The 27,081-nt window shown below is 43.0% G+C and overlaps 38 non-coding genes across 38 annotated transcripts; all 38 read right to left on the minus strand.

Moving 5' to 3' along the window:
* Positions 1–1,780: 1,780 nt before the first annotated feature.
* On the minus strand, positions 1,781–1,853 carry TRNAV-CAC (transfer RNA valine (anticodon CAC)). The gene has a single exon. It is a non-coding gene; the product is annotated as a tRNA-Val (tRNA).
* Positions 1,854–2,608: 755 nt separating this feature from the next.
* TRNAV-CAC (transfer RNA valine (anticodon CAC)) lies at positions 2,609–2,681 on the minus strand. The gene has a single exon. It is a non-coding gene; the product is annotated as a tRNA-Val (tRNA).
* A 754-nt stretch (positions 2,682–3,435) lies between these two features.
* Positions 3,436–3,508, minus strand: TRNAV-CAC (transfer RNA valine (anticodon CAC)). Its single transcript has one exon. It is a non-coding gene; the product is annotated as a tRNA-Val (tRNA).
* Positions 3,509–4,823: 1,315 nt separating this feature from the next.
* Positions 4,824–4,896, minus strand: TRNAV-CAC (transfer RNA valine (anticodon CAC)). Its single transcript has one exon. It is a non-coding gene; the product is annotated as a tRNA-Val (tRNA).
* Positions 4,897–5,651: 755 nt separating this feature from the next.
* Positions 5,652–5,724, minus strand: TRNAV-CAC (transfer RNA valine (anticodon CAC)). Its single transcript has one exon. It is a non-coding gene; the product is annotated as a tRNA-Val (tRNA).
* Positions 5,725–6,478: 754 nt separating this feature from the next.
* TRNAV-CAC (transfer RNA valine (anticodon CAC)) lies at positions 6,479–6,551 on the minus strand. The gene has a single exon. It is a non-coding gene; the product is annotated as a tRNA-Val (tRNA).
* Positions 6,552–7,592: 1,041 nt separating this feature from the next.
* Positions 7,593–7,665, minus strand: TRNAV-CAC (transfer RNA valine (anticodon CAC)). Its single transcript has one exon. It is a non-coding gene; the product is annotated as a tRNA-Val (tRNA).
* A 1,315-nt stretch (positions 7,666–8,980) lies between these two features.
* TRNAV-CAC (transfer RNA valine (anticodon CAC)) lies at positions 8,981–9,053 on the minus strand. Its single transcript has one exon. It is a non-coding gene; the product is annotated as a tRNA-Val (tRNA).
* A 65-nt stretch (positions 9,054–9,118) lies between these two features.
* On the minus strand, positions 9,119–9,191 carry TRNAV-CAC (transfer RNA valine (anticodon CAC)). Its single transcript has one exon. It is a non-coding gene; the product is annotated as a tRNA-Val (tRNA).
* A 765-nt stretch (positions 9,192–9,956) lies between these two features.
* Positions 9,957–10,029, minus strand: TRNAV-CAC (transfer RNA valine (anticodon CAC)). The gene has a single exon. It is a non-coding gene; the product is annotated as a tRNA-Val (tRNA).
* Positions 10,030–10,370: 341 nt separating this feature from the next.
* On the minus strand, positions 10,371–10,443 carry TRNAV-CAC (transfer RNA valine (anticodon CAC)). Its single transcript has one exon. It is a non-coding gene; the product is annotated as a tRNA-Val (tRNA).
* A 617-nt stretch (positions 10,444–11,060) lies between these two features.
* Positions 11,061–11,133, minus strand: TRNAV-CAC (transfer RNA valine (anticodon CAC)). Its single transcript has one exon. It is a non-coding gene; the product is annotated as a tRNA-Val (tRNA).
* Positions 11,134–11,474: 341 nt separating this feature from the next.
* Positions 11,475–11,547, minus strand: TRNAV-CAC (transfer RNA valine (anticodon CAC)). Its single transcript has one exon. It is a non-coding gene; the product is annotated as a tRNA-Val (tRNA).
* Positions 11,548–12,164: 617 nt separating this feature from the next.
* On the minus strand, positions 12,165–12,237 carry TRNAV-CAC (transfer RNA valine (anticodon CAC)). Its single transcript has one exon. It is a non-coding gene; the product is annotated as a tRNA-Val (tRNA).
* A 65-nt stretch (positions 12,238–12,302) lies between these two features.
* On the minus strand, positions 12,303–12,375 carry TRNAV-AAC (transfer RNA valine (anticodon AAC)). Its single transcript has one exon. It is a non-coding gene; the product is annotated as a tRNA-Val (tRNA).
* A 479-nt stretch (positions 12,376–12,854) lies between these two features.
* TRNAV-CAC (transfer RNA valine (anticodon CAC)) lies at positions 12,855–12,927 on the minus strand. The gene has a single exon. It is a non-coding gene; the product is annotated as a tRNA-Val (tRNA).
* Positions 12,928–13,681: 754 nt separating this feature from the next.
* On the minus strand, positions 13,682–13,754 carry TRNAV-CAC (transfer RNA valine (anticodon CAC)). The gene has a single exon. It is a non-coding gene; the product is annotated as a tRNA-Val (tRNA).
* Positions 13,755–14,519: 765 nt separating this feature from the next.
* Positions 14,520–14,592, minus strand: TRNAV-CAC (transfer RNA valine (anticodon CAC)). The gene has a single exon. It is a non-coding gene; the product is annotated as a tRNA-Val (tRNA).
* A 341-nt stretch (positions 14,593–14,933) lies between these two features.
* On the minus strand, positions 14,934–15,006 carry TRNAV-CAC (transfer RNA valine (anticodon CAC)). Its single transcript has one exon. It is a non-coding gene; the product is annotated as a tRNA-Val (tRNA).
* Positions 15,007–15,623: 617 nt separating this feature from the next.
* Positions 15,624–15,696, minus strand: TRNAV-CAC (transfer RNA valine (anticodon CAC)). Its single transcript has one exon. It is a non-coding gene; the product is annotated as a tRNA-Val (tRNA).
* A 341-nt stretch (positions 15,697–16,037) lies between these two features.
* Positions 16,038–16,110, minus strand: TRNAV-CAC (transfer RNA valine (anticodon CAC)). Its single transcript has one exon. It is a non-coding gene; the product is annotated as a tRNA-Val (tRNA).
* Positions 16,111–16,727: 617 nt separating this feature from the next.
* TRNAV-CAC (transfer RNA valine (anticodon CAC)) lies at positions 16,728–16,800 on the minus strand. The gene has a single exon. It is a non-coding gene; the product is annotated as a tRNA-Val (tRNA).
* Positions 16,801–16,865: 65 nt separating this feature from the next.
* Positions 16,866–16,938, minus strand: TRNAV-AAC (transfer RNA valine (anticodon AAC)). The gene has a single exon. It is a non-coding gene; the product is annotated as a tRNA-Val (tRNA).
* Positions 16,939–17,417: 479 nt separating this feature from the next.
* On the minus strand, positions 17,418–17,490 carry TRNAV-CAC (transfer RNA valine (anticodon CAC)). The gene has a single exon. It is a non-coding gene; the product is annotated as a tRNA-Val (tRNA).
* A 477-nt stretch (positions 17,491–17,967) lies between these two features.
* Positions 17,968–18,040, minus strand: TRNAV-AAC (transfer RNA valine (anticodon AAC)). The gene has a single exon. It is a non-coding gene; the product is annotated as a tRNA-Val (tRNA).
* Positions 18,041–18,381: 341 nt separating this feature from the next.
* Positions 18,382–18,454, minus strand: TRNAV-CAC (transfer RNA valine (anticodon CAC)). Its single transcript has one exon. It is a non-coding gene; the product is annotated as a tRNA-Val (tRNA).
* A 1,874-nt stretch (positions 18,455–20,328) lies between these two features.
* Positions 20,329–20,401, minus strand: TRNAV-AAC (transfer RNA valine (anticodon AAC)). Its single transcript has one exon. It is a non-coding gene; the product is annotated as a tRNA-Val (tRNA).
* A 203-nt stretch (positions 20,402–20,604) lies between these two features.
* On the minus strand, positions 20,605–20,677 carry TRNAV-GAC (transfer RNA valine (anticodon GAC)). Its single transcript has one exon. It is a non-coding gene; the product is annotated as a tRNA-Val (tRNA).
* A 65-nt stretch (positions 20,678–20,742) lies between these two features.
* On the minus strand, positions 20,743–20,815 carry TRNAA-CGC (transfer RNA alanine (anticodon CGC)). Its single transcript has one exon. It is a non-coding gene; the product is annotated as a tRNA-Ala (tRNA).
* Positions 20,816–21,845: 1,030 nt separating this feature from the next.
* On the minus strand, positions 21,846–21,918 carry TRNAV-CAC (transfer RNA valine (anticodon CAC)). The gene has a single exon. It is a non-coding gene; the product is annotated as a tRNA-Val (tRNA).
* A 65-nt stretch (positions 21,919–21,983) lies between these two features.
* TRNAV-AAC (transfer RNA valine (anticodon AAC)) lies at positions 21,984–22,056 on the minus strand. The gene has a single exon. It is a non-coding gene; the product is annotated as a tRNA-Val (tRNA).
* Positions 22,057–22,259: 203 nt separating this feature from the next.
* On the minus strand, positions 22,260–22,332 carry TRNAV-GAC (transfer RNA valine (anticodon GAC)). The gene has a single exon. It is a non-coding gene; the product is annotated as a tRNA-Val (tRNA).
* Positions 22,333–23,087: 755 nt separating this feature from the next.
* Positions 23,088–23,160, minus strand: TRNAV-AAC (transfer RNA valine (anticodon AAC)). Its single transcript has one exon. It is a non-coding gene; the product is annotated as a tRNA-Val (tRNA).
* A 617-nt stretch (positions 23,161–23,777) lies between these two features.
* Positions 23,778–23,850, minus strand: TRNAV-AAC (transfer RNA valine (anticodon AAC)). Its single transcript has one exon. It is a non-coding gene; the product is annotated as a tRNA-Val (tRNA).
* A 615-nt stretch (positions 23,851–24,465) lies between these two features.
* Positions 24,466–24,538, minus strand: TRNAV-AAC (transfer RNA valine (anticodon AAC)). Its single transcript has one exon. It is a non-coding gene; the product is annotated as a tRNA-Val (tRNA).
* An 891-nt stretch (positions 24,539–25,429) lies between these two features.
* TRNAA-CGC (transfer RNA alanine (anticodon CGC)) lies at positions 25,430–25,502 on the minus strand. The gene has a single exon. It is a non-coding gene; the product is annotated as a tRNA-Ala (tRNA).
* Positions 25,503–26,255: 753 nt separating this feature from the next.
* Positions 26,256–26,328, minus strand: TRNAV-CAC (transfer RNA valine (anticodon CAC)). Its single transcript has one exon. It is a non-coding gene; the product is annotated as a tRNA-Val (tRNA).
* A 65-nt stretch (positions 26,329–26,393) lies between these two features.
* TRNAA-CGC (transfer RNA alanine (anticodon CGC)) lies at positions 26,394–26,466 on the minus strand. The gene has a single exon. It is a non-coding gene; the product is annotated as a tRNA-Ala (tRNA).
* Positions 26,467–27,081: the final 615 nt, after the last annotated feature.

Consider the following 27,081-nt stretch of genomic DNA (forward strand, 5'->3'; position numbering starts at 1 on the left):
CTCGTTGAACCACACGTCTCATAAAAATTTCAGGTCATTTCGATCAATAGAAGAGAGGATATGGCCAAAAAACTGACCTCCTCCCATAGAACTTAATGTTAATTTTTCAGCGAGTTCGAATTTCCCGCCAAGAATCCTGAAGTTGCACTTTTTGGCCTTTTGAACGGGCTTCTATAGCGCGAGCAGCTTGCGTCGTGACGCGCGTGATCGAGTGGGCTATGACTAGTGCCACCGTCCGGAGAAAACGCGGAGCTTGATCTAGGGGAAAAAATGGCAGGCCTGATACCTGTAGCATCAGGGGCAGTGTATGTGACGTTTAAACTTATAATTCAGTGCCAAATGAAAATTAGTACTAGAAATTTCTTGCAATGAATGAACCACAATTTTCAGAAGAGAATATTATCAAAAATGGTAAGTGTTGAAAACCTAATCACCCTAATATTAACCAGATTAGTTATGTAAACTCTTAGGCCTTGGTCATAACATGAGTATAAAAATTGGTAATACTGTTTCCGTTTTGTTTAGTACCTGTTGCTCTCTCTCTTGTCAAAATTGCTACGAGTATTACACATATTTTCCAAAAGATCCTACTGAAAAGTACCGAAGATTGGTTTTGAAGTCAACCCTTCTTATCCATTCTTGGGGTGTTCCCCTGACGGAATAGTCAACGATAATTTGGTCGAAATGAAGTGTCCAGTCATTGGTGAAAAAGGAAACTTAGAAACAGTCCTCAAGAAAACTCGTTACGTAATCAAGAAGGACGGAACATTTTCTTTGAAACCCTAACAAATGTATTATGGGCAAGTGCAACTTAGTTTGGCCCTTCTAGGACTTCAAAGTTGTCATTTTGGAATTTATTCTAAACAGGAAGATGACTGTTTTGTTATTGATGTGCCTAAAGACCAAAAGTTTATTAACAATCTTTTACCTAGATTACAAATTACTTATTTTAAAAGGTTTTTTTGCTTATTTTAATTACTACATTCCAAATTATTTGAAATCGAATAAAAATGACCGAATGTAATGACTTATGGCGCAAATAAGGCTGAAGTGATATTTTTAAGTTCCTTAAAATGTGATAGAATCTTACAAATTTATTAAATGATTTTGTTTTACAAAATTTCAGGAGTCTTGGGTTCATTATTTATTTGCATTGTTTTCACGGGTTTTAACAAGCTTGGGAACTGCGTAAGAGTTAATTTAAAATGATTTGAGGTCTGAACTTTACTTATTCCATACAAAGCTGATAGAGCGGTGAATGAAATCAAATGCGAAGTTTTAGTTTCATGAGTGTCAAAAATACCCCATTCTTGGCCCATGCTTCCTCTCTACCTTATTTGTCCATGAAAAGGGGTATGAATTTACTGTTAATATTTTTAATGATCGCATCAAATAGACCAGTACTTTGTAATCCTGTTAATGAAATTATAGAGGTGGCATTCAATATTCCATTAGAAGCATTAACATAACATGTATGATTTTCCAAGGTGTTGACCATAATGCATTTACAGGGTTGCCACGGAATATTCAAAACCAAATTCCCTGACTTTTCCAGGTTTTCCCTGACCTTTGCTCTAGAGTTTTCTGTGTTAACAGAGTATGAGAAACTTTCATTACTCTTTCAATAAAGACTTATCCCCAGCAATTTTACCTACTAAAATAAAATTCCCTGACTTTTCCCTGATCTTTTTGGCCCATTTTCAAATTCCCTGACTTTAGTAATTCTGAGTTTTTCAAGAGATCTAGCTTATTTTTATGCCCAATCACGATGGTCAAAACACGCATCTACCAGGGCTCGAACCTGGGACCTTCCGCGTGTGAAGCAGACGTGATAACCACTACACCATAGATACGTAGTCATTCTGAGTTTTTCAAGAGATCTAGATTATTTTTATGCCCAATCACGATGGTCAAAACACACATCTACCAGGGCTCGAACCTGGCACCTTCCGCGTGTGAAGCGGACGTGATAACCACTACTCTATAGACACGTAGTAATTCTGAGTTTTTAAAGAGATCTAGCTTATTTTTATGCCCAATCACGATGGTCAAAACATGAATTTAACATAGCTCGAACCTGGGACCTTCCTTGTGTTAGGCGGACGATATAACTACTACACCATAGATACTTAGTAATTCTGAGTTTTTCAAGAGATCTAGCTTATTTTTATGCTCATTCACGATGGTCAAAACACGCATCTACCAGGGCTCGAACCTGGGACCTTCCGCGTGTGAAGCGGACGTGATAAACACCTCACCATAGATACATCACCACACTGAGTTTTGCAAAAGATCTAGCTTACTTTTATGCCCAATCACGATGGTCAAAACATGTATCTACCAGGGCTCGAACCTGCGACCTTCCTTGTGTTAGGCGGACGTTATAACCACTACACCATAGATACGTAGTAATTCCGAGTTTTTCAAGAGATCTAGCTTATTTTTATGCCCAATCACGATGGTCAAAACTAGTATTTACCATAGCTCGAACCTGGGACCTTCCGCGTGTTAGGCGGACGTGATAACCACTACTCCATAGACACGTAGTAACTCTGAGTTTTTCAAGAGATCTAGCTTATTTTTATGCCCAATCACGATGGTCAAAACACGCATCTACCAGGGCTCGAACCTGGGACCTTCCGCGTGTGAAGCGGACGTGATAACCACTTCACCATAGATACATGATCACATTAAGTTTTCCAAAAGATCTAGCTTATTTTTATGCCCAATCACGATTGTAAAAAAATTTACCTACCAGGGCTCGAACCTGGGATCTTCCGCTTGTTAGGCGGACTTGATAACCACTACACCATAGATACATGACCACAATGAGTTTTCCAAAAGATCTAGCTTACTTTTATGCCCAATCACGATGGTAAAAGCACGTATCTACCAGTGTTCGAACCTGGAACCTTCCGCGTGTTAGGCGGACGTGATAACCACTACACCATAGATACGTAGTCATTCTGAGTTTTTCAAGAGATCTAGCTTATTTTTATGCCCAATCACGATGGAAGAAACATGTATCTACCAGGTCTCGAACCTAGGGCTTTCCGCGTGTTAGGCGGACGTGATAACCACTACACCATAGATACGTAGTAATTCTGAGTTTTTTATTAGATCTAGCTTATTTTATGCCCAATCACGATGGTCAAAACATGTATCTACCAGGGCTCGAACCTGCGACCTTCCTTGTGTTAGGCGGACGTGATAACCACTACACCATAGATACGTAGTAATTCCGAGTTTTTCAAGAGATCTAGCTTATTTTTATGCCCAATCACGATGGTCAAAACTTGTATTTACCATAGCTCGAACCTGGGACCTTCCGCGTGTTAGGCGGACGTGATAACCACTACTCCATAGACACGTAGTAATTCTGAGTTTTTCAAGAGATCTAGCTTATTTTTATGCCCAATCACGATGGTCAAAACACGCATCTACCAGGGCTCGAACCTGGGACCTTCCGCGTGTGAAGCGGACGTGATAACCACTTCACCATAGATACATGATCACATTGAGTTTTCCAAAAGATCTAGCTTATTTTTATGCCCAATCACGATTGTAAAAAAATTTACCTATCAGGGCTCGAACCTGGGATCTTCCGCGTGTAAGGCGGACTTGATAACCACTACACCATAGATACATGACCAGTTATTGACCACACTGAGTTTTCCAAAAGATCTAGCTTACTTTTATGCCCAATCACGATGGTCAAAACATGTATCTATCAGGGCTCGAACCTGGGACTTTCCGCGTGTTAGGCGGACGTGATAACCACTTCACCATAGATACGTAGCAATTCTGAGTTTTTCAAAAGATCTAGCTTATTTTATGCCCAGTCACGATGGTCAAAACATGTATTTACAATAGCTCGAACCTGGGACCTTCCGCGTGTTAGGCGAACGTTATAACCACTACACCATAGATACGTAGTAAGTCCGAGTTTTCCAAAAGATCTAGCTCATTTTTATGCCCAATCACGATGGTCAAAAGATGTATCTACCAGGGCTCGAACCTGGGACCTTCCGCGTGTTAGGCGGACGTGATAACCACTACACCTCAGATACGTAGACATTCTGAGTTTTTTTATTAGATCTAGCTTATTTCATGCCCAATCACGATGGTCAAAACATGTATCTACCAGGGCTCGAACCTGCGACCTTCCTTGTGTTAGGCGGACGTTATAACCACTACACCATAGATACGTAATAATTCCGAGTTTTTCAAGAGATCTAGCTTATTTTTATGCCCAATCACGATGGTCGAAACACGTATCTACCAGGGCTCGAACCTGCGACCTTCCTTGTGTTAGGCGGACGATATAACCACTACACCATAAATACGTAGTAATTCTGAGTTTTTCAAGAGATCTAGCTTATTTTTGTGCCCAATCACGATGGTCAAAGCATGCATCTACCAGGGGTCGAACCTGGCACCTTCCGCGTGTTAGGCGGACGTGATAACCACTACACCATAGAAACGTAGTCATTCTGAGTTTTTCAAGAGATCTAGCTTATTTTTATGCCCAATCACGATGGTGAAAACATGTATCTACCTGGGCTCGAACCTGGGGCCTTCCGCTTGTGAAGCGGACGTGATAATCACTACACCATATATACTTGATCACACTGAGTTTTCCAAAAGATCTAGCTTCTTTTATGCCAATCACGATGGTAAAAGTAAGAATCTACCAGGTCTCGAACCTGCGACCTGTCACGTGTGAAGCGGACGTGATAACCACTACTCCATAGACACGTAGTAATTATGAGTTTTTCAAGAGATCTAGCTTATTTTTATGCCCAATCACGATGGTCAAAACACGCATCTACCAGGGCTCGAACCTGGGACCTTCCGCGTGTGAAGCAGACGTGATAACCACTACACCATAGATACGTAGTCATTCTGAGTTTTTCAAGAGATCTAGATTATTTTTATGCCCAATCACGATGGTCAAAACACACATCTACCAGGGCTCGAACCTGGCACCTTCCGCGTGTGAAGCGGACGTGATAACCACTACTCTATAGACACGTAGTAATTCTGAGTTTTTAAAGAGATCTAGCTTATTTTTATGCCCAATCACGATGGTCAAAACATGAATTTAACATAGCTCGAACCTGGGACCTTCCTTGTGTTAGGCGGACGATATAACTACTACACCATAGATACTTAGTAATTCTGAGTTTTTCAAGAGATCTAGCTTATTTTTATGCTCATTCACGATGGTCAAAACACGCATCTACCAGGGCTCGAACCTGGGACCTTCCGCGTGTGAAGCGGACGTGATAAACACCTCACCATAGATACATCACCACACTGAGTTTTGCAAAAGATCTAGCTTACTTTTATGCCCAATCACGATGGTCAAAACATGTATCTACCAGGGCTCGAACCTGCGACCTTCCTTGTGTTAGGCGGACGTTATAACCACTACACCATAGATACGTAGTAATTCCGAGTTTTTCAAGAGATCTAGCTTATTTTTATGCCCAATCACGATGGTCAAAACTAGTATTTACCATAGCTCGAACCTGGGACCTTCCGCGTGTTAGGCGGACGTGATAACCACTACTCCATAGACACGTAGTAACTCTGAGTTTTTCAAGAGATCTAGCTTATTTTTATGCCCAATCACGATGGTCAAAACACGCATCTACCAGGGCTCGAACCTGGGACCTTCCGCGTGTGAAGCGGACGTGATAACCACTTCACCATAGATACATGATCACATTAAGTTTTCCAAAAGATCTAGCTTATTTTTATGCCCAATCACGATTGTAAAAAAATTTACCTACCAGGGCTCGACCCTGGGATCTTCCGCTTGTTAGGCGGACTTGATAACCACTACACCATAGATACATGACCACAATGAGTTTTCCAAAAGATCTAGCTTACTTTTATGCCCAATCACGATGGTAAAAGCACGTATCTACCAGTGTTCGAACCTGGAACCTTCCGCGTGTTAGGCGGACGTGATAACCACTACACCATAGATACGTAGTCATTCTGAGTTTTTCAAGAGATCTAGCTTATTTTTATGCCCAATCACGATGGAAGAAACATGTATCTACCAGGTCTCGAACCTAGGGCTTTCCGCGTGTTAGGCGGACGTGATAACCACTACACCATAGATACGTAGTAATTCTGAGTTTTTTATTAGATCTAGCTTATTTTATGCCCAATCACGATGGTCAAAACATGTATCTACCAGGGCTCGAACCTGCGACCTTCCTTGTGTTAGGCGGACGTGATAACCACTACACCATAGATACGTAGTAATTCCGAGTTTTTCAAGAGATCTAGCTTATTTTTATGCCCAATCACGATGGTCAAAACTTGTATTTACCATAGCTCGAACCTGGGACCTTCCGCGTGTTAGGCGGACGTGATAACCACTACTCCATAGACACGTAGTAATTCTGAGTTTTTCAAGAGATCTAGCTTATTTTTATGCCCAATCACGATGGTCAAAACACGCATCTACCAGGGCTCGAACCTGGGACCTTCCGCGTGTGAAGCGGACGTGATAACCACTTCACCATAGATACATGATCACATTGAGTTTTCCAAAAGATCTAGCTTATTTTTATGCCCAATCACGATTGTAAAAAAATTTACCTATCAGGGCTCGAACCTGGGATCTTCCGCGTGTAAGGCGGACTTGATAACCACTACACCATAGATACATGACCAGTTATTGACCACACTGAGTTTTCCAAAAGATCTAGCTTACTTTTATGCCCAATCACGATGGTCAAAACATGTATCTATCAGGGCTCGAACCTGGGACTTTCCGCGTGTTAGGCGGACGTGATAACCACTTCACCATAGATACGTAGCAATTCTGAGTTTTTCAAAAGATCTAGCTTATTTTATGCCCAGTCACGATGGTCAAAACATGTATTTACAATAGCTCGAACCTGGGACCTTCCGCGTGTTAGGCGAACGTTATAACCACTACACCATAGATACGTAGTAAGTCCGAGTTTTCCAAAAGATCTAGCTCATTTTTATGCCCAATCACGATGGTCAAAAGATGTATCTACCAGGGCTCGAACCTGGGACCTTCCGCGTGTTAGGCGGACGTGATAACCACTACACCTCAGATACGTAGACATTCTGAGTTTTTTTATTAGATCTAGCTTATTTCATGCCCAATCACGATGGTCAAAACATGTATCTACCAGGGCTCGAACCTGCGACCTTCCTTGTGTTAGGCGGACGTTATAACCACTACACCATAGATACGTAATAATTCCGAGTTTTTCAAGAGATCTAGCTTATTTTTATGCCCAATCACGATGGTCGAAACACGTATCTACCAGGGCTCGAACCTGCGACCTTCCTTGTGTTAGGCGGACGATATAACCACTACACCATAAATACGTAGTAATTCTGAGTTTTTCAAGAGATCTAGCTTATTTTTGTGCCCAATCACGATGGTCAAAGCATGCATCTACCAGGGGTCGAACCTGGCACCTTCCGCGTGTTAGGCGGACGTGATAACCACTACACCATAGAAACGTAGTCATTCTGAGTTTTTCAAGAGATCTAGCTTATTTTTATGCCCAATCACGATGGTCAAAACACGCATCTACCAGGGCTCGAACCTGGGACCTTCCGCGTGTGAAGCGGACGTGATAACCACTTCACCATAGATACATGATCACATTGAGTTTTCCAAAAGATCTAGCTTATTTTTATGCCCAATCACGATTGTAAAAAAATTTACCTATCAGGGCTCGAACCTGGGATCTTCCGCGTGTAAGGCGGACTTGATAACCACTACACCATAGATACATGACCAGTTATTGACCACACTGAGTTTTCCAAAAGATCTAGCTTACTTTTATGCCCAATCACGATGGTCAAAACATGTATCTATCAGGGCTCGAACCTGGGACTTTCCGCGTGTTAGGCGGACGTGATAACCACTTCACCATAGATACGTAGCAATTCTGAGTTTTTCAAAAGATCTAGCTTATTTTATGCCCAGTCACGATGGTCAAAACATGTATTTACAATAGCTCGAACCTGGGACCTTCCGCGTGTTAGGCGAACGTTATAACCACTACACCATAGATACGTAGTAAGTCCGAGTTTTCCAAAAGATCTAGCTCATTTTTATGCCCAATCACGATGGTCAAAAGATGTATCTACCAGGGCTCGAACCTGGGACCTTCCGCGTGTTAGGCGGACGTGATAACCACTACACCTCAGATACGTAGACATTCTGAGTTTTTTTATTAGATCTAGCTTATTTCATGCCCAATCACGATGGTCAAAACATGTATCTACCAGGGCTCGAACCTGCGACCTTCCTTGTGTTAGGCGGACGTTATAACCACTACACCATAGATACGTAATAATTCCGAGTTTTTCAAGAGATCTAGCTTATTTTTATGCCCAATCACGATGGTCGAAACACGTATCTACCAGGGCTCGAACCTGCGACCTTCCTTGTGTTAGGCGGACGATATAACCACTACACCATAAATACGTAGTAATTCTGAGTTTTTCAAGAGATCTAGCTTATTTTTGTGCCCAATCACGATGGTCAAAGCATGCATCTACCAGGGGTCGAACCTGGCACCTTCCGCGTGTTAGGCGGACGTGATAACCACTACACCATAGAAACGTAGTCATTCTGAGTTTTTCAAGAGATCTAGCTTATTTTTATGCCCAATCACGATGGTGAAAACATGTATCTACCTGGGCTCGAACCTGGGGCCTTCCGCTTGTGAAGCGGACGTGATAATCACTACACCATATATACTTGATCACACTGAGTTTTCCAAAAGATCTAGCTTCTTTTATGCCAATCACGATGGTAAAAGTAAGAATCTACCAGGTCTCGAACCTGCGACCTGTCACGTGTGAAGCGGACGTGATAACCACTACTCCATAGACACGTAGTAATTATGAGTTTTTCAAGAGATCTAGCTTATTTTTATGCCCAATCACGATGGTCAAAACACGCATCTACCAGGGCTCGAACCTGGGACCTTCCGCGTGTGAAGCGGACGTGATAACCACTACACCATAGATACGTAGCCATTCTGAGTTTTTCAAGAGATCTAGCTTATTTTTATGCCCAATCACGATGGTCAAAACACGCATCTACCAGGGCTCGAACCTGGGACCTTCCGCGTGTGAAGCGGACGTGATAACCACTTCACCATAGATACATGATCACATTGAGTTTTCCAAAAGATCTAGCTTATTTTTATGCCCAATCACGATTGTAAAAAAATTTACCTATCAGGGCTCGAACCTGGGATCTTCCGCGTGTAAGGCGGACTTGATAACCACTACACCATAGATACATGACCAGTTATTGACCACACTGAGTTTTCCAAAAGATCTAGCTTACTTTTATGCCCAATCACGATGGTCAAAACATGTATCTATCAGGGCTCGAACCTGGGACTTTCCGCGTGTTAGGCGGACGTGATAACCACTTCACCATAGATACGTAGCAATTCTGAGTTTTTCAAAAGATCTAGCTTATTTTATGCCCAGTCACGATGGTCAAAACATGTATTTACAATAGCTCGAACCTGGGACCTTCCGCGTGTTAGGCGAACGTTATAACCACTACACCATAGATACGTAGTAAGTCCGAGTTTTCCAAAAGATCTAGCTCATTTTTATGCCCAATCACGATGGTCAAAAGATGTATCTACCAGGGCTCGAACCTGGGACCTTCCGCGTGTTAGGCGGACGTGATAACCACTACACCTCAGATACGTAGACATTCTGAGTTTTTTTATTAGATCTAGCTTATTTCATGCCCAATCACGATGGTCAAAACATGTATCTACCAGGGCTCGAACCTGCGACCTTCCTTGTGTTAGGCGGACGTTATAACCACTACACCATAGATACGTAATAATTCCGAGTTTTTCAAGAGATCTAGCTTATTTTTATGCCCAATCAGGATGGTCAAAACATGTATCTACCAGGGCTCGAACCTGGGATCTTCCGCGTGTGAAGCGGACGTGATAACCACTTCACCATATATACATGATCACATTGAGTTTTCCAAAAGATCTAGCTTACTTTTATGCCCAATCACGATGGTAAAAGCATGTATCTACCAGTGTTCGAACCTGGAACCTTCCGCGTGTTAGGCGGACGTGATAACCACTACACCATAGATACGTAGTCATTCTGAGTTTCTCAAGAGATCTAGCTTATTTTTATGCCCAATCACGATGGAAGAAACATGTATCTACCACAGCTCGAACCTGCGACCTTCCTTGTGTTAGGCGGACGTGATAACCACTACTCCATAGACACGTAGTAAATCTGAGTTTTTCAAGAGATCTAGCTTATTTTTATGCCCAATCACGATGGTCAAAACACGCATCTACCAGGGCTCGAACCTGGGACCTTCCGCGTGTGAAGCGGACGTGATAACCACTTCACCATAGATACATGATCACATGGAGTTTTCCAAAAGATCTAGCTTATTTTTATGCCCAATCACGATTGTAAAAAAATTTACCTACCAGGGCTCGAACCTGGGATCTTCCGCGTGTTAGGCGGACTTGATAACCACTACACCATAGATACATGACCACATTGAGTTTTCCAAAAGATCTAGCTTACTTTTATGCCCAATCACGATGGTCAAAACATGTATCTACCAGGGCTCGAACCTGGGACTTTCCGCGTGTTAGGCGGACGTGATAACCACTTCACCATAGATACATAATCACATTGACTTTTCCAAAAGATCTAGCTTACTTTTATGCCCAATCACGATGGTCAAAGCATGTATCTACCAGGGCTCGAACCTGAGACCTTCCTTGTGTTAGGCGGACGCGATAACCACTACACCATAGATACGTAGTCATTCTGAGTTTTTTTATTAGATCTAGCTTATTTCATGCCCAATCACGATAGTCAAAACATGTATCTACCACGGCTTGAACCTGCGACCTTCCTTGTGTTAGGCGGACGTTATAACCACTACACCATAGGTACGTAATAATTCCGAGTTTTTCAAGAGATCTAGCTTATTTTTATGCCCAATCAGGATGGTCAAAACATGTATAAACCAGGGCTCGAACCTGGGACCTTCCGCGTGTGAAGCGGACGTGATAACCACTTCACCATATATACATGATCACATTGAGTTTTCCAAAAGATCTAGCTTACTTTTATGCCCAATCACGATGGTAAAAGCATGTATCTACCAGTGTTCGAACCTGGAACCTTCCGCGTGTTAGGCGGACGTGATAACCACTACACCATAGATACGTAGTCATTCTGAGTTTCTCATGAGATCTAGCTTATTTTTACGCCCAATCACGATGGAAGAAGCATGTATCTACCAGGGCTCGAACCTGCGACCTCCCTTGTGTTAGGCGGACGTGATAACCACTACTCCATAGACACGTAGTAAATCTGAGTTTTTCAAGAGATCTAGCTTATTTTTATGCCCAATCACGATGGTCAAAACACGCATCTACCAGGGCTCGAACCTGGGACCTTCCGCATGTGAAGCGGACGTGATAACCACTTCACCATAGATACATGATCACATTGAGTTTTCCAAAAGATCTAGCTTATTTTTATGCCCAATCACGATTGTAAAAAAATTTACCTACCAGGGCTCGAACCTGGGATCTTCCGCGTGTTAGGCGGACTTGAAAACCACTACACCATAGATACATGACCACATTGAGTTTTCCAAAAGATCTAGCTTACTTTTATGCCCAATCACGATGGTCAAAACATGTATCTACCAGGGCTCGAACCTGGGACTTTCCGCGTGTTAGGCGGACGTGATAACCATTTCACCATAGATACATAATCACATTGAGTTTTCCAAAAGATCTAGCTTACTTTTATGCCCAATCACGATGGTCAAAGCATGTATCTACCAGGGCTCGAACCTGCGACCTTCCTTGTGTTAGGCGGACGTGATAACCACTACACCATAGATACGTAGCCATTCTGAGTTTTTTTATTAGATCTAGCTTATTTCATGCCCAATCACGATGGATGAAACATGTATCTACCAGGGCTCGAACCTGCGACCTTCCTTGTGTTAGGCGGACGTGATAACCACTACTCCATAGACATGTAGTAAATCTGAGTTTTTCAAGAGATCTAGCTTATTTTTATGCCCAATCACGATGGTCAAAACACGCATCTACCAGGGCTCGAACCTGGGACCTTCCGCGTGTGAAGCGGACGTGATAACCACTTCACCATAGATACATGATCACATTGAGTTTTCCAAAAGATCTAGCTTACTTTTATGCCCAATCACGATGGTCAAAGCATGTATCTACCAGGGCTCGAACCTGGGACTTTCCGCGTGTTAGGCGGACGTGATAACCACTACACCATAGATACGTAGTCATTCTGAGTTTTTTTATTAGATCTAGCTTATTTCATGCCCAATCACGATGGTCAAAACATGTATCTACCAGGGCTCGAACCTGCGACCTTCCTTGTGTTAGGCGGACGTTATAACCATTACACCATAAATACGTAGTAACTCTGAGTTTTTCAAGAGATCTAGCTTATTTTTGTGCCCTATCACGATGGTCAAAGCATGCATCTACCAGGGCTTGAACCTGGGACCTTCCTTGTGTTAGGCGGACGTTATAACCACTACACCATAAATACGTAATAATTCCGAGTTTTTCAAGAGATCTAGCTTATTTTTATGCCCAATCACGATGGAAGAAACATGTATCTACCAGGGCTCGAACCTGCGACCTTCCTTGTGTTAGGCGGACGTGATAACCACTACTCCATAGACATGTAGTAAATCTGAGTTTTTCAAGAGATCTAGCTTATTTTTACGCCCAATCACGATGGTCAAAACACGCATCTACCAGGGCTCGAACCTGGGACCTTCCGCGTGTGAAGCGGACGTGATAACCACTTCACCATAGATACATGATCACATTAAGTTTTCCAAAAGATCTAGCTTATTTTTATGCCCAATCACGATTGTAAAAAAATTTACCTACCAGGGCTCGAACCTGGGATCTTCCGCTTGTTAGGCGGACTTGATAACCACTACACCATAGATACATGACCACAATGAGTTTTCCAAAAGATCTAGCTTACTTTTATGCCCAATCACGATGGTAAAAGCACGTATCTACCAGTGTTCGAACCTGGAACCTTCCGCGTGTTAGGCGGACGTGATAACCACTACACCATAGATACGTAGTCATTCTGAGTTTTTCAAGAGATCTAGCTTATTTTTATGCCCAATCACGATGGAAGAAATATGTATCTACCAGGTCTCGAACCTAGGGCTTTCCGCGTGTTAGGCGGACGTGATAACCACTACACCATAGATACGTAGTAATTCTGAGTTTTTTATTAGATCTAGCTTATTTTATGCCCAATCACGATGGTCAAAACATGTATCTACCAGGGCTCGAACCTGCGACCTTCCTTGTGTTAGGCGGACGTGATAACCACTACACCATAGATACGTAGTAATTCCGAGTTTTTCAAGAGATCTAGCTTATTTTTATGCCCAATCACGATGGTCAAAACTTGTATTTACCATAGCTCGAACCTGGGACCTTCCGCGTGTTAGGCGGACGTGATAACCACTACTCCATAGACACGTAGTAATTCTGAGTTTTTCAAGAGATCTAGCTTATTTTTATGCCCAATCACGATGGTCAAAACACGCATCTACCAGGGCTCGAACCTGGGACCTTCCGCGTGTGAAGCGGACGTGATAACCACTTCACCATAGATACATGATCACATTGAGTTTTCCAAAAGATCTAGCTTATTTTTATGCCCAATCACGATTGTAAAAAAATTTACCTATCAGGGCTCGAACCTGGGATCTTCCGCGTGTAAGGCGGACTTGATAACCACTACACCATAGATACATGACCAGTTATTGACCACACTGAGTTTTCCAAAAGATCTAGCTTACTTTTATGCCCAATCACGATGGTCAAAACATGTATCTATCAGGGCTCGAACCTGGGACTTTCCGCGTGTTAGGCGGACGTGATAACCACTTCACCATAGATACGTAGCAATTCTGAGTTTTTCAAAAGATCTAGCTTATTTTATGCCCAGTCACGATGGTCAAAACATGTATTTACAATAGCTCGAACCTGGGACCTTCCGCGTGTTAGGCGAACGTTATAACCACTACACCATAGATACGTAGTAAGTCCAAGTTTTCCAAAAGATCTAGCTCATTTTTATGCCCAATCACGATGGTCAAAAGATGTATCTACCAGGGCTCGAACCTGGGACCTTCCGCGTGTTAGGCGGACGTGATAACCACTACACCTCAGATACGTAGACATTCTGAGTTTTTTTATTAGATCTAGCTTATTTCATGCCCAATCACGATGGTCAAAACATGTATCTACCAGGGCTCGAACCTGCGACCTTCCTTGTGTTAGGCGGACGTTATAACCACTACACCATAGATACGTAATAATTCCGAGTTTTTCAAGAGATCTAGCTTATTTTTATGCCCAATCAGGATGGTCAAAACATGTATCTACCAGGGCTCGAACCTGGGATCTTCCGCGTGTGAAGCGGACGTGATAACCACTTCACCATATATACATGATCACATTGAGTTTTCCAAAAGATCTAGCTTACTTTTATGCCCAATCACGATGGTAAAAGCATGTATCTACCAGTGTTCGAACCTGGAACCTTCCGCGTGTTAGGCGGACGTGATAACCACTACACCATAGATACGTAGTCATTCTGAGTTTCTCAAGAGATCTAGCTTATTTTTATGCCCAATCACGATGGAAGAAACATGTATCTACCACAGCTCGAACCTGCGACCTTCCTTGTGTTAGGCGGACGTGATAACCACTACTCCATAGACACGTAGTAAATCTGAGTTTTTCAAGAGATCTAGCTTATTTTTATGCCCAATCACGATGGTCAAAACACGCATCTACCAGGGCTCGAACCTGGGACCTTCCGCGTGTGAAGCGGACGTGATAACCACTTCACCATAGATACATGATCACATGGAGTTTTCCAAAAGATCTAGCTTATTTTTATGCCCAATCACGATTGTAAAAAAATTTACCTACCAGGGCTCGAACCTGGGATCTTCCGCGTGTTAGGCGGACTTGATAACCACTACACCATAGATACATGACCACATTGAGTTTTCCAAAAGATCTAGCTTACTTTTATGCCCAATCACGATGGTCAAAACATGTATCTACCAGGGCTCGAACCTGGGACTTTCCGCGTGTTAGGCGGACGTGATAACCACTTCACCATAGATACATAATCACATTGACTTTTCCAAAAGATCTAGCTTACTTTTATGCCCAATCACGATGGTCAAAGCATGTATCTACCAGGGCTCGAACCTGAGACCTTCCTTGTGTTAGGCGGACGCGATAACCACTACACCATAGATACGTAGTCATTCTGAGTTTTTTTATTAGATCTAGCTTATTTCATGCCCAATCACGATAGTCAAAACATGTATCTACCACGGCTTGAACCTGCGACCTTCCTTGTGTTAGGCGGACGTTATAACCACTACACCATAGGTACGTAATAATTCCGAGTTTTTCAAGAGATCTAGCTTATTTTTATGCCCAATCAGGATGGTCAAAACATGTATAAACCAGGGCTCGAACCTGGGACCTTCCGCGTGTGAAGCGGACGTGATAACCACTTCACCATATATACATGATCACATTGAGTTTTCCAAAAGATCTAGCTTACTTTTATGCCCAATCACGATGGTAAAAGCATGTATCTACCAGTGTTCGAACCTGGAACCTTCCGCGTGTTAGGCGGACGTGATAACCACTACACCATAGATACGTAGTCATTCTGAGTTTCTCATGAGATCTAGCTTATTTTTACGCCCAATCACGATGGAAGAAGCATGTATCTACCAGGGCTCGAACCTGCGACCTCCCTTGTGTTAGGCGGACGTGATAACCACTACTCCATAGACACGTAGTAAATCTGAGTTTTTCAAGAGATCTAGCTTATTTTTATGCCCAATCACGATGGTCAAAACACGCATCTACCAGGGCTCGAACCTGGGACCTTCCGCATGTGAAGCGGACGTGATAACCACTTCACCATAGATACATGATCACATTGAGTTTTCCAAAAGATCTAGCTTATTTTTATGCCCAATCACGATTGTAAAAAAATTTACCTACCAGGGCTCGAACCTGGGATCTTCCGCGTGTTAGGCGGACTTGAAAACCACTACACCATAGATACATGACCACATTGAGTTTTCCAAAAGATCTAGCTTACTTTTATGCCCAATCACGATGGTCAAAACATGTATCTACCAGGGCTCGAACCTGGGACTTTCCGCGTGTTAGGCGGACGTGATAACCATTTCACCATAGATACATAATCACATTGAGTTTTCCAAAAGATCTAGCTTACTTTTATGCCCAATCACGATGGTCAAAGCATGTATCTACCAGGGCTCGAACCTGCGACCTTCCTTGTGTTAGGCGGACGTGATAACCACTACACCATAGATACGTAGCCATTCTGAGTTTTTTTATTAGATCTAGCTTATTTCATGCCCAATCACGATGGATGAAACATGTATCTACCAGGGCTCGAACCTGCGACCTTCCTTGTGTTAGGCGGACGTGATAACCACTACTCCATAGACATGTAGTAAATCTGAGTTTTTCAAGAGATCTAGCTTATTTTTATGCCCAATCACGATGGTCAAAACACGCATCTACCAGGGCTCGAACCTGGGACCTTCCGCGTGTGAAGCGGACGTGATAACCACTTCACCATAGATACATGATCACATTGAGTTTTCCAAAAGATCTAGCTTACTTTTATGCCCAATCACGATGGTCAAAGCATGTATCTACCAGGGCTCGAACCTGGGACTTTCCGCGTGTTAGGCGGACGTGATAACCACTACACCATAGATACGTAGTCATTCTGAGTTTTTTTATTAGATCTAGCTTATTTCATGCCCAATCACGATGGTCAAAACATGTATCTACCAGGGCTCGAACCTGCGACCTTCCTTGTGTTAGGCGGACGTTATAACCATTACACCATAAATACGTAGTAACTCTGAGTTTTTCAAGAGATCTAGCTTATTTTTGTGCCCTATCACGATGGTCAAAGCATGCATCTACCAGGGCTTGAACCTGCGACCTTCCTTGTGTTAGGCGGACGTTATAACCACTACACCATAAATACGTAATAATTCCGAGTTTTTCAAGAGATCTAGCTTATTTTTATGCCCAATCACGATGGAAGAAACATGTATCTACCAGGGCTCGAACCTGCGACCTTCCTTGTGTTAGGCGGACGTGATAACCACTACTCCATAGACATGTAGTAAATCTGAGTTTTTCAAGAGATCTAGCTTATTTTTACGCCCAATCACGATGGTCAAAACACGCATCTACCAGGGCTCGAACCTGGGACCTTCCGCGTGTGAAGCGGACGTGATAACCACTTCACCATAGATACATGAATACAATGAGTTTTCCAAAAGATCTAGCTTATTTTTATGCCCAATCACGATTGTAAAAAATTTACCTACCAGGGCTCGAACCAGGGATATTCCGCGTGTTAGGCGGACTTGATAACCACTACACCATAGATACATGACCACACTGAGTTTTCCAAAAGATCTAGCTTACTTTTATGCCCAATCACTATGGTCAAAACATGTATCTACCAGCGCTCGAACCTGGGACTTTCCGCGTGTTAGGCGGACGTGATAACCACTTCACCATAGATACGTAGTAATTCTGAGTTTTTCAAGAGATCTCGCTTATTTTATGCCCAATCACGATGGTCAAAACATGTATCTAACAGGGCTCGAACCTGCGACCTTCCTTGTGTTAGGCGGACGTGATAACCACTTCACCATAGATACATGATCACATTGAGTTTTCCAAAAGTTCTAGCTTACTTTTATGCCCAATCACGATGGTCAAAGCATGTATCTACCAGGGCTCGAACCTGGGACTTTCCGCGTGTTAGGCGGACGTGATAACCACTACACCATAGATACGTAGTCATTCTGAGTTTTTTTATTAGATCTAGCTTATTTCATGCCCAATAACGATGGTCAAAACATGTATCTACCAGGGCTCGAACCTGCGACCTTCCTTGTGTTAGGCGGACGTTATAACCATTACACCATAAATACGTAGTAACTCTGAGTTTTTCAAGAGATCTAGCTTATTTTTGTGCCCTATCACGATGGTCAAAGCATGCATCTACCAGGGCTTGAACCTGCGACCTTCCTTGTGTTAGGCGGACGTTATAACCACTACACCATAGATACGTAATAATTCCGAGTTTTTCAAGAGATCTAGCTTATTTTTATGCCCAATCACGATGGTCAAAACACGCATCTACCAAGGCTCGAACCTGGGACCTTCCGCGTGTGAAGCGGACGTGATAACCACTTCACCATAGATACATGAATACAATGAGTTTTCCAAAAGATCTAGCTTATTTTTATGCCCAATCACGATTGTAAAAAATTTACCTACCAGGGCTCGAACCAGGGATCTTCCGCGTGTTAGGCGGACTTGATAACCACTACACCATAGATACATGACCACACTGAGTTTTCCAAAAGATCTAGCTTACTTTTATGCCCAATCACTATGGTCAAAACATGTATCTACCAGGGCTCGAACCTGGGACTTTCCGCGTGTTAGGCGGACGTGATAACCACTTCACCATAGATACGTAGTAATTCTGAGTTTTTCAAGAGATCTCGCTTATTTTATGCCCAATCACGATGGTCAAAACATGTATCTAACAGGGCTCGAACCTGCGACCTTCCTTGTGTTAGGCGGACGTGATAACCACTTCACCATAGATACATGATCACATTGAGTTTTCCAAAAGATCTAGCTTACTTTTATGCCCAATCACGATGGTCAAAGCAAGGATTATTTAAAATGTCTAAGGATAAAACGCAGAGAAGGAAATATCGAAGGTAGATGTTCCAAACGGTACCTAGCGGGCACAATCGGGAAACCGGAAAGCCAATATTTTGAAGCGTCAACACTTGACCGGGTTCTTGAAAGTTTTGTCGCTCTCGTCTGCTCTAGCAGATGTACTCAAACAAGGCCTTGGCCTTTCCTATTAAACTAAATTAGTGTAAATTCGCCTCATATATTTCTGAACTGAATTTTTGCTTTAATCTATTATTAAAATTAAATCATGAATTTTAGGAATTAACTTCATTCTTGAATCTTGAATTAAATGTTAGCAATTCGAAATAGAATTATACAGCATGCTTTCGAAAACTATCTCTGTTTCGTCTATGCTTTCGCGATAATAAGATAGGTGGCGCCATATCGGTACTTCTTTTCCGTTTGACACACCAAAACAGTAGGTGGAGAAGAGGGGTATGGGTTAAAATATCGGAACAACTAGAGAACATTCCCTTACTATAGAGATCTGTGTGTGCGTTTTATCCTTAGACATTTTAAATAATCCTTGGTCAAAGCATGTCTCTACCAGGTCTCGAACCTGCGACCTGCTACGTGTGAAGCGGACGTGATAACCACTACTCTATAGACACGTAGTAATTCTGAGTTTTTCAAGAGATCTAGCTTATTTTTATGCCCAATCACGATGGTCAAAACATGTATTTACCATAGCTCAAACCTGGGACCTTCCGCGTGTTAGGCGGACGTGATAACCACTACTCTATAGACACGTAGTGATTCTGAGTTTTTCAAGAGATCTAGCTTATTTTTATGCCCAATCACGATGGTCAAAACATGCATCTACCAGGGCTCGAGCCTGGCACCTTCCGCGTGTGAAGCGGACGTGATAACCACTTCACCATAGATACATGATCACATTGAGTTTTCCAAAAGATCTAGCTTACTTTTATGCCCAATCACGATGGTAAAAGCATGTATCTACCAGTGTTCGAACCTGGAACCTTCCGCGTGTTAGGCGGACGTGATAACCACTACACCATAGATACGTAGTCATTCTGAGTTTTTCAAGAGATCTAGCTTATTTTTATGCCCAATCACGATGGAAGAAACATGTATCTACCAGGGCTCGAACCTGCGACCTTCCTTGTGTTAGGCGGACGTGATAACCACTACTCCATAGACATGTAGTAAATCTGAGTTTTTCAAGAGATCTAGCTTATTTTTATGCCCAATCACGATGGTCAAAACACGCATCTACCACGGCTCGAACCTGGGACCTTCCGCGTGTGAAGCGGACGTGATAACCACTTCACCATAGATACATGATCACATTGAGTTTTCCAAAAGATCTAGCTTACTTTTATGCTCAATCACGATGGTCAAAGCATGTATCTACCAGGGCTCGAACCTGGGACTTTCCGCGTGTTAGGCGGACGTGATAACCACTACACCATAGATACGTAGTCATTCTGAGTTTTTTTATTAGATCTAGCTTATTTCATGCCCAATCACGATGGTCAAAACATGTATCTACCAGGGCTCGACCCTGCGACCTTCCTTGTGTTAGGCGGACGTTATAACCATTACACCATAAATACGTAGTAATTCTGAGTTTTTCAAGAGATCTAGCTTATTTTTGTGCCCTATCACGATGGTCAAAGCATGCATCTACCAGGGCTCGAACCTGGGACCTTCCGCGTGTCAGGCGGACGTGATAACCACTACACCATAGATACGTAGTAATTCCGAGTTTTCCAAAAGATCTAGCTCATTTTTATGCCCAATCACGATGGTCAAAACACGCATCTACCAGGGCTCGAACCTGGCTCCTTCCGCGTGCGAAGCGGACGTGATAACCACTACACCATAGATACGTAGTCATTCTAAGTTTTTTTATTAGATCTAGCTTATTTCATGCCCAATCACGATGGTCAAAACATGTATCTACCAGGGCTCGACCCTGCGACCTTCCTTGTGTTAGGCGGACGTTATAACCATTACACCATAAATACGTAGTAATTCTGAGTTTTTCAAGAGATCTAGCTTATTTTTGTGCCCTATCACGATGGTCAAAGCATGCATCTACCAGGGCTCGAACCTGCGACCTACCACGTGTGAAGCGGACGTGACAACCACTAATCTATAGACACGTAGTAATTCTGAGTTTTACAAGAGATCTAGCTTATTTTTATGCCCAATCACGATGGTCGAAACACGTATCTACCAGGGCTCGAACCTGCGACTTTCCTTGTGTTAGGCGGACGTTATAACCACTACACCATAAATACGTAGTAATTCTGAGTTTTTCAAGAGATCTAGCTTATTTTTGTGCCCAATCACGATGGTCAAAGCATTCATTTACCAGGGGTCGAACCTGCGACCTTCCGCGTGTTAGGCGGACGTTATAACCACTACACCATAGATACGTAGTAATTCCGAGTTTTCCAAAAGATCTAGCTCATTTTTATGCCCAATTACGATGGTCAAAACATACATCTACCAGGGCTCGAACATGCGACCTTCCTTGTGTTAGGCGGACGTTATAACCATTACACCATAAATACGTAGACATTCTGAGTTTTTCAAGAGATTTAGCTTATTTTATGCCCAATCACGATGGTCAAAACACGCATCTACCAGGGCTCGAGCCTGGCACCTTCCGCGTGTGAAGCGGACGTGATAACCACTTCACCATAGATACATGATCACATTGAGTTTTCCAAAAGATCTAGCTTACTTTTATGCCCAATCACGATGGTAAAAGCATGTATCTACCAGTGTTCGAACCTGGAACCTTCCGCGTGTTTGGCGGACGTGATAACCACTACACCATAGATACGTAGTCATTCTGAGTTTTTCAAGAGATCTAGCTTATTTTTATGCCCAATCACGATGGTCAAAACACGCATCTACCAGGGCTCGAACCTGGGACCTTCCGCGTGTGAAGCGGACGTGATAACCACTTCACCATAGATACATGATCACATTGAGTTTTCCAAAAGATCTAGCTTACTTTTATGCCCAATCACGATGGTCAAAGCATGTATCTACCAGGGCTCGAACCTGGGACTTTCCGCGTGTTAGGCGGACGTGATAACCACTACACCATAGATACGTAGTCATTCTGAGTTTTTTTATTAGATCTAGCTTATTTCATGCCCAATCACGATGGTCAAAACATGTATCTACCAGGGCTCGAACCTGCGACCTTCCTTGTGTTAGGCGGACGTTATAACCATTACACCATAAATACGTAGTAATTCTGAGTTTTTCAAGAGATCTAGCTTATTTTTGTGCCCTATCACGATGGTCAAAGCATGCATCTACCAGGGCCCGAACCTGGGACCTTCCGCGTGTCAGGCGGACGTGATAACCACTACACCATAGATACGTAGTAATTCCGAGTTTTCCAAAAGATCTAGCTCATTTTTATGCCCAATCACGATGGTCAAAACACGCATCTACCAGGGCTCGAACCTGGCTCCTTCCGCGTGCGAAGCGGACTTGATAACCACTTCACCATAGATACATGATCACATTGAGTTTTCTAAAAGATCTAGCTTACTTTTATGCCCAATCACGATGGTAAAAGCATGTCTCTACCAGGTCTCGAACCTGCGACCTACCACGTGTGAAGCGGACGTGACAACCACTAATCTATAGACACGTAGTAATTCTGAGTTTTACAAGAGATCTAGCTTATTTTTATGCCCAATCACGATGGTCGAAACACGTATCTACCAGGGCTCGAACCTGCGACTTTCCTTGTGTTAGGCGGACGTTATAACCACTACACCATAAATACGTAGTAATTCTGAGTTTTTCAAGAGATCTAGCTTATTTTTGTGCCCAATCACGATGGTCAAAGCATTCATCTACCAGGGGTCGAACCTGCGACCTTCCGCGTGTTAGGCGGACGTTATAACCACTACACCATAGATACGTAGTAATTCCGAGTTTTCCAAAAGATCTAGCTCATTTTTATGCCCAATTACGATGGTCAAAACATACATCTACCAGGGCTCGAACATGCGACCTTCCTTGTGTTAGGCGGACGTTATAACCATTACACCATAAATACGTAGTAATTCTGAGTTTTTCAAGAGATCTAGCTTATTTTTGTGCCCAATCACGATGGTCAAAGCATGCATCTACCAGGGCTCGAACCTGGGACCTTCCGCGTGTTAAGCGGACGTGATAACCACTACACCATAGATACGTAGTCATTCCGAGTTTTTCAAGAGATCAAGCTTATTTTTATGCCCAATCACGATGGCCGAAACATGTATCTACCAGGGCTCGAACCTGCGACCTTCCTTGTGTTAGGCGGACGTTATAACCACTACACCATAAATACGTAGTAATTCTGAGTTTTTCAAGAGATCTAGCTTATTTTTGTGCCCAATCACGATGGTCAAAGCATGCATCTACCAGGGGTCGAACCTGCGACCTTCCGCGTGTTAGGCGGACGTTATAACCACTACACCATAGATACGTAGTAATTCCGAGTTTTCCAAAAGATCTAGCTCATTTTTATGCCCAATCACGATGGTCAAAACATACATCTACCAGGGCTCGAACCTGCGACCTTCCTTGTGTTAGGCGGACGTTATAACCATAACACCAAAAATACGTAGTAATTCTGAGTTTTTCAAGAGATCTAGCTTATTTTTGTGCCCAATCACGATGGTCAAAGCATGCATCTACCAGGTCTCGAACCTGGGACCTTCCGCGTGTTAGGCGGACGTTATAACCACTACACCATAGACACGTAGTAATTCCGAGTTTTCCAAAAGATCTAGCTCATTTTTATGCCCAATCACGATGGTCAAAACATGCATCTACCAGGGCTCGAACCTGGGACCTTCCGCGTGTTAGGCGGACGTGATAACCACTACACCATAGATACGTAATTATTCTGAGTTTTTCAAGAGATCTAGCTTATTTTTATGCCCAATCACGATGGTCGAAACACGTATCTACCAGGGCTCGAACCTGCGACCCTGCTTGTGTTAGGCGGACGATATAACCACTACACCATAAATACGTAGTAATTCTGAGTTTTTCAAGAGATCTAGCTTATTTTTGTGCCCAATCACGATGGTCAAAGCATGCATCTACAAGGGGTCGAACCTGGCACCTTCCGCGTGTTAGGCGGACGTGATAACCACTACACCATAGAAACGTAGTCATTCTGAGTTTTTCAAGACATCTAGCTTATTTTTATGCCCAATCACGATGGTCAAAACATGTATCTACCTGGGCTCGAACCTGGGGCCTTCCGCTTGTGAAGCGGACATGATAATCACTACACCATATATACTTGATCACACTGAGTTTTCCAAAAGATCTAGCTTCTTTTATGCCAATCACGATGGTAAAAGTAAGAATCTACCAGGTCTCGAACCTGCGACCTGTCACGTGTGAAGCGGACGTGATAACCACTACTCCATAGACACGTAGTAATTGTGAGTTTTTCAAGAGATCTAGCTCATTTTTATGCCCAATCACGATGGTCAAAACATGCATCTACCAGGGCTCGAACCTGGGACCTTCCGCGTGTTAGGCGGACGTGATAACCACTACACCATAGATACGTAATTATTCTGAGTTTTTCAAGAGATCTAGCTTATTTTTATGCCCAATCACGATGATCGAAACACTTATCTACCAGGGCTCGAACCTGCGACCTTCCTTGTGTTAGGCGGACGATATAACCACTACACCATAAATACGTAGTAATTCTGAGTTTTTCAAGAGATCTAGCTTATTTTTGTGCCCAATCACGATGGTCAAAGCATGCATCTACCAGGGCTCGAACCTGGGACCTTCCGCGTGTTAGGCGGACGTTATAACCACTACACCATAGACACGTAGTAATTCCGAGTTTTCCAAAAGATCTAGCTCATTTTTATGCCCAATCACGATGGTCAAAACATGCATCTACCTGGGCTCGAACCTGGGGCCTTCCGCTTGTGAAGCGGACGTGATAATCATTACACCATATATACTTGATCACACTGAGTTTTCCAAAAGATGTAGCTTCTTTTATGCCAATCACGATGGTAAAAGTAAGAATCTACCAGGTCTCGAACCTGCGACCTGTCACGTGTGAAGCGGACGTGATAACCACTACTCCATAGACACGTAGTAATTATGAGTTTTTCAAGAGATCTAGCTTATTTTTATGCCCAATCACGATGGTCAAAACATGCATCTACCAGGGCTCGAACCTGGGACCTTCCGCGTGTTAGGCGGACGTGATAACAACTACACCATAGATACGTAATTATTCTGAGTTTTTCAAGAGATCTAGCTTATTTTTATGCCCAATCACGATGGTCGAAACACGTATCTACCAGGGCTCGAACCTGCGACCTTCCTTGTGTTAGGCGGACGATATAACCACTACACCATAAATACGTAGTAATTCTGAGTTTTCCAAGAGATCTAGCTTATTTTTATGCCCAATCACGATGGTCAAAACACGCATCTACCAGGGCTCGAACCTGGCACCTTCCGCGTGCGAAGCGGACGTGATAACCACTTCACCATAGATACATGATCACATAGAGATTTCCAAAAGATCTAGCTTACTTTTATGCCCAATCACGATGGTAAAAGCATGTCTCTACCAGGTCTCGAACCTGCAACCTGCCACGTGTGAAGCGGACGTGATAACCACTACTCCATAGACACGTAGTAATTCTGAGTTTTTCAAGAGATCTAGCTTATTTTTATGCCCAATCACGATGGTCGAAACACGTATCTACCAGGGCTCGAACCTGCGACCTTCCTTGTGTTAGGCGGACGATATAACCACTACACCATAAATACGTAGTAATTCTGAGTTTTTCAAGAGATCTAGCTTATTTTTGTGCCCAATCACGATGGTCAAAGCATGCATCTACCAGGGGTCGAACCTGGCACCTTCCGCGTGTTAGGCGGACGTGATAACCACTACACCATAGAAACGTAGTCATTCTGAGTTTTTCAAGAGATCTAGCTTATTTTTATGCCCAATCACGATGGTGAAAACATGTATCTACCTGGGCTCGAACCTGGGGCCTTCCGCTTGTGAAGCGGACGTGATAATCACTACACCATATATACTTGATCACACTGAGTTTTCCAAAAGATCTAGCTTCTTTTATGCCAATCACGATGGTAAAAGTAAGAATCTACCAGGTCTCGAACCTGCGACCTGTCACGTGTGAAGCGGACGTGATAACCACTACTCCATAGACACGTAGTAATTATGAGTTTTTCAAGAGATCTAGCTTATTTTTATGCCCAATCACGATGGTCAAAACACGCATCTACCAGGGCTCGAACCTGGGACCTTCCGCGTGTGAAGCGGACGTGATAACCACTACACCATAGATACGTAGCCATTCTGAGTTTTTCAAGAGATCTAGCTTATTTTTATGCCCAATCACGATGGTCAAAACACGCATCCACCAGGGCTCGAACCTGGCACCTTCCGCGTGCGAAGCGGACGTGATAACCACTTCACCATAGATACATGATCACATTGAGATTTCCAAAAGATCTAGCTTACTTTTATGCCCAATCACGATGGTAAAAGCATGTATCTACCAGGTCTCGAACCTGCAACCTGCCACGTGTGAAGCGGACGTGATAACCACTACTCTATAGACACGTAGTAATTCTGAGTTTTTCAAGAGATCTAGCTTATTTTTATGCCCAATCACGATGGTCAAAACATGTATTTACCATAGCTCGAACCTGGGACCTTCCGCGTGTTAGGCGGACGTTATAACCACTACACCATAGATACGTAGTAATTCCGAGTTTTCCAAAAGATCTAGCTCATTTTTATGCCCAATCACGATGGTCAAAACATACATCTACCAGGGCTCGAACCTGCGACCTTCCTTGTGTTAGGCGGACGTTATAACCATTACACCATAAATACGTAGTAATTCTGAGTTTTTCAAGAGATCTAGCTTATTTTTGTGCCCAATCACGATGGTCAAAGCATGCATCTACCAGGGCTCGAACCTGGGACCTTCCGCGTGTTAGGCGGACGTTATAACCACTACACCATAGACACGTAGTAATTCCGAGTTTTCCAAAAGATCTAGCTTATTTTTATGCCCAATCACGATGGTCAAAA

This window comes from Phalangium opilio, unplaced genomic scaffold (assembly GCF_054372755.1).
Source record: "Phalangium opilio isolate 3A_F unplaced genomic scaffold, DU_Popi_V2 ptg000009l_1, whole genome shotgun sequence".
Classification (NCBI taxonomy): Eukaryota; Metazoa; Arthropoda; class Arachnida; order Opiliones; family Phalangiidae; genus Phalangium; species Phalangium opilio.